This window comes from Triticum urartu, chromosome 4A (assembly GCF_056163025.1).
Source record: "Triticum urartu cultivar PI428250 chromosome 4A, HENAU_Tu73, whole genome shotgun sequence".
NCBI lineage: Eukaryota > Viridiplantae > Streptophyta > Magnoliopsida > Poales > Poaceae > Triticum > Triticum urartu.
In genome coordinates, this window is record NC_141876.1 from 108,033,565 (window position 1) to 108,038,904 (window position 5,340).

Consider the following 5,340-nt stretch of genomic DNA (forward strand, 5'->3'; position numbering starts at 1 on the left):
AGTACAAGAGTAGATATACCACAAGATCAAAGAGGCTAAACCCTGGAAGCTAGCCTATGGTATGATTGTATGTTGTGATTGTTGTCCTACGGACTAAAAACCCTTCGGTTTATATAGACACCGGAGAGGGTTAGGGTTACACAGGGTCGGTTACAAAGGAGGAGATATCCATATCCGTATTGCCTAGCTTGCCTTCCATGCCAAGTAGAGTCCCATCCGGACACGAGACAAAGTCTTCAATCTTGTATCTTCATAGTCTAATAGTCCGGCCAATGGAGATAGTCCGGCTGTCCGGAGACCCCCTAATCCAGGACTCCCTCACAAGTGAATAGTATGTTGTGTATCGCACACGCCTTCATCTGGCTGCCCGTTTCTTTTGTTCCTCCTCATCACAAATAGTTAATTGAACTGATCCGTATGTCGTTCATCGCACACGCAACTAAAATCTGAACCGTGTTTGATGCATCCTCCATCACAAACGTTTTCACCTTTTTTGACGGTTTTCATACACGACCATTTGCGATTATTGCACCGCACACAGTTTCTCGAAGGGTCTCTGATCGAAGTGTCGCGTTAGTAGCATCCTGCAGTAGTGTGATTATGTTGTAGGTGCTCTTTTAGGAAAAAGAGTTGATAAGAAATTAAATGTTATCCAATATGCTAGTAAAACTCTAGACAGTGCCCATAGAAATTATGCTACTACTGAAAAAGAATTTTTAGCAGTTGTATTTGCATGTGATAAGTTCAGACCTTATATTGTTGATTTTAAAGTAACTATTCACACTGATCATGCTGCTATTAAATACCTTATGGAAAAGAAAGATGCTAAACCTAGACTTATTAGATGGGTTCTCCTACTACAAGAATTTGATTTGCATATTATTGATAGAAAAGGAGCTGAGAACCCCGTTGAAGACAACTTGTCTAGGTTAGAGAATGTTATTGATGACCCACTACCTATAGATGATAGCTTTCCTAATGAACAATTAGCTATCATAAATGCTTCTCGTACTGCTCCATGGTATGCTGATTATGCCAATTACATTGTTGCTAAATTTATACCACCTAGTTTCACATACTAGCAAAAGGAAAAAGTTTTTCTATGATTTAAGACATTACTTCTGGGATGACCCACACCTTTATAAAGGAGTAGATGGTGTTATTAGACATTGTGTACCTAAGCATGAACAGGAATAGATCTTACGCAAGTGTCACTCTGAGGCTTACGGAGGACACCATGCTGGAGATAGAACTGCACATAAGGTATTGCAATCCGGTTTTTATTGGCCTACTCTCTTCAAGGATGCCCGTAAGTTTGTCTTGTCTTGTGTTGAATGTCAAAGAATTGGTAACATTAGTAGACGTCAAGAAATGCCTATGAATTATTCACTTGTTATTGAACCATTTGATGTTTGGGGCTTTGATTATATGGGACCATTTCCTTCCTCTAATGGGTATACACATATTTTAGTTGCTGTTGATTACGTTACTAAGTGGGTAGAAGCTATTCCAACTAGTAGTGCTGATCATAACACCTCTATTAAGATGCTTAAAGAAGTTATTTTTCCGAGGTTTGGAGTCCCTAGATACTTAATGACCGATGGTGGTTCACATTTTATTCATGGTGCTTTTCATAAGATGCTTGCTAAGTATGATGTTAATCATAGAATTGCATCTCCATATCATCCACAGTCTAGTGGTCAAGTAGAACTGAGTAATAGAGAGCTTAAATTAATTTAGCAAAAGACTGTTAATAGATCTAGAAATAATTGGTCAAAGAAACTTGATGATGCATTATGGGCCTATAGAACTGCATATAAAAATTCTGTCGGTATGTCTCCATATAAAATGGTTTATGGAAAAGCATGTCACTTACCTCTCGAACTAGAACATAAGGCATATTGGGCCATTAAAGAGCTCAACTATGACTTCAAACTTGCTGGTCAGAAGAGACTATTTGACATTAGCTCACTTGATGAGTGGAGAACCCGGGCCTATGAGAATGCCAAACTGTTTAAAGAAAAAGGTAAAAGATGTCATGACAAAAGGATACAAAAATGTGAGTTTAATGTAGGTGATTATGTATTGTTATACAACTCTCATTTAAGATTTTTTTGCAGGAAAACTCCTCTCTAAATGGGAAGGTCCTTACGTTATTGAGGAGGTCTATCGTTCTGGTGCCATAAAAATCAACAACTTTGAAGGCACAAATCCGAGGGTGGTGAACGGTCAAAGAATCAAACATTCTATCTCAGGTAATCCTATAAATATTGAAACTAATGTTATTGAAATCGTAACCCCGGAGGACTATACAAGGGACACCTTCCAGAACGTTTCAGCCTCCGAAAAGGAAGATGTATGTGGTACGGTAAGTAAACCGACTCAAAAACAGTTCTAATAGCAATTTTTCTCTGTTTTGGAATGTTTAAGAAAATAGGAAAATAAGAAGCAGTCCAGAAAGGACACGAGGCATCCACGAGGGTGGAGGGCGCGCCCTACCCCCCTGGGCGGGGCCCCCTGCCTCGTGGGCACCTCGTGCCCTCCGGACTCCGTTTTCTTGCACGATACTTCTTTTGGTCGGTAAAAATTCATTATATAATCTCCCAAAGGTTTTGACCACCGTACCACACAATTATCCTCTGTTTTTGTTTCGATCTGTTTTCTGCCAGAGTTGTCAAGGCCAGGCATCATGTTGTCCCCCTCCTCCAACAATGAGGGCGATGATGCTTGGCCAATGAAGATAGAGCTGAAGAGAGCAGAACCCGAGGGGATCAACAAGGATGATGGGATCAAGAAGGCCACGTAGGATCAAGCTCCGCCGGCAGAAGAAGAATACATCCTTCAACCTCATTACAATCTTCTTACCCCTACTGAAATTGAAGCTTTCAAGATGATTGCAATAGTTCGGGTGCAGAACAAGTATCTAACTCGTGAAAATATTCTGTTGTTAGAGCATATCATCGCACTCAAGGGCATTATTCGTAAGTTGGAGCATCTCCTGCGCTTGATGCTGGACGACAAACCTACATCATCAACAATCTCTTCTTCACCACCAAAGGAGAATTGAGTATCGGGTATGGGAACTCCCCTTGGCAACTGCCAAGCTTGGGGGAGTGCGCCGGTATCGTATCACCATCACACTTTTATCTTTACCATTTTTCTTAGTTCGATCCTTTTGGTAGTATCTTGATCTAGTAGAATAAAGTTTTAGTATGATTTAGTTTTGAGTTTTGCTTTATGATCCTTCTATGTAATCGAGTCCGTGAGCTATATATAATAAAGATTAGTTTTGAGTCAAGGGCTTGGTTATCTTGCTATGATCTTGAGAAAAAACAGAAAGAAAAAAAAAGAAATAAAGAGATCATATTGATCTTATGGAGAGTAATGACTTCACATATAAAGAGTATGATGAATAAAAGTTATTGAGAGTTGACAAACATAGTTTTGGTCATCGTTGCAATTAATAGGAAGTAATAAAGAAAGAGAGGTTTTCACATATAAATATACTATCTTGGACATCTTTTATGATTTTGAGCACTCATTAAAATATGACATGCTAAAAAAAGTTGATGTTGGAAAAGGAAGACAACATAATGGGTTATGCTTTCTTACATCCGAAATAAATTATATTGTCATGGATCATCCAACATGTTGAGCTTGCCTTTCCTCCTCATGCTAGCCAAATTCTTTGCACCAAGTAGAGATACTACTTGTGCTTACAAATATCCTTAAACCCAGTTTTGCCATGAGAGTCCATCATATCTACCTATGGATTGAGTGAGATCCTTCAAGTAAGTTGTCATTGTTGCAAGCAATAAAAATTGCTCTCTAAATATGTATGATCTATTAGTGTGGAGAAAATAAGCTTTATATGATCTTGTGATGTGGAAGAAATAAAAGCGACGGGCTGCATAATAAAGGTCCATATCACAAGTGGCAATATAAAGTGACGTTCTTTTGCATTAAGATTTCGTGCATCCGACCATAAAAACACATGACAACCTCTGTTCCCTCTGCGAAGGGCCTATCTTTTATTTTTTTGTCTTTGACTTATGAAAGAGTCACGGTGATATTCACCTTTCCTTTTTTACATTTTATCCTTTGGCAAGTGCTGTGTGTTGGAAATATCCTGATATATATATAGCTAATTGCATGTGGGTTTGCATAAACTATTATTGTTGACATTAGCCTTGAGGTAAAAGGTTGGGAGGCAAAACTATAAGCCCCTATCTTTCTCTGTGTCCGATTAAAGCTTCATACTCATAAGTATTGCATGAGTGTTAGCAATTGTGATAGACTAAATGATAGTTGAGTATGTGGACTTGCTGAAAAGCTCTTATATTGACTCTTTCCGATGTTATGATAAATTGCAATTGCTTCAATGACTGAGATTATAGTTTTTTAGTTTTCAATGACTAAGATTATATATGTTGCTATTATAAGAATGATTATGATGCCCTCATGTCCGTATTTTATTTTATCGACACCTCTATCTCTAAACATGTGGACATATTTTTCGATATCGGCTTCCGTTTGAGGGCGAGCGAGGTCTAAGCTTGGGGGAGTTGATATGTCCATTTTGTATCATGCTTTTATATCGATATTTATTGCATTATGGGCTGTTATTACACATTATGTCACAATACTTATGCCTATTCTCTCTTATTTTACAAGGTTTACATGAAGAGGGAGAATGTCGGCAGCTTGAATTCTAGGCTGGAAAAGGAGCAAATATTAGAGACCTATTTTGCACAACTCCAAAAGTCCTAAAACTCCACGGAAGTCAGTTTTGGAATATATAAAAAATATTGGACGAAGAAATCACCAGAGGGGGGCCACCCAGCATCCACGAGGGTGGGGGCGCACCCTACCCCCTAGGCGCGCCCCCCTGTCTCGTGGGCCCCCTGGCAGGCCTCTGGTGCCCATCTTTTGCTATATGAAGTCTTTCGCCCTGAAAAAAATCTTAAGCAAGCTTTCGGGACGAAGCGCCGCCGCCACGAAGCGTAACCTTGGCGGAACCAATCTAGGATTTCGACGGAACTGTTTTGCCGAGGAAGCATCCCTCTGGGAGGGGGAAATCATCACCATCATCATCACCATCGATCCTCTCATCGGGAGGGGGTTAATCTCCATCAACATCTTCATCAGCACCATCTCCTCTCAAACCCTAGTTCATCTCTTATATACAATATTTGTCCCAAAACCTTAGATTGGTACCTGTGGGTTGCTAGTAGTGTTGATTACTCCTTGTAGTTGATGCTAGTTGGTTTATTTGGTGGAAGATCATATGTTCAGATCCTTTATGCATATTAATACCCCTATGATTATGAACATGAATAT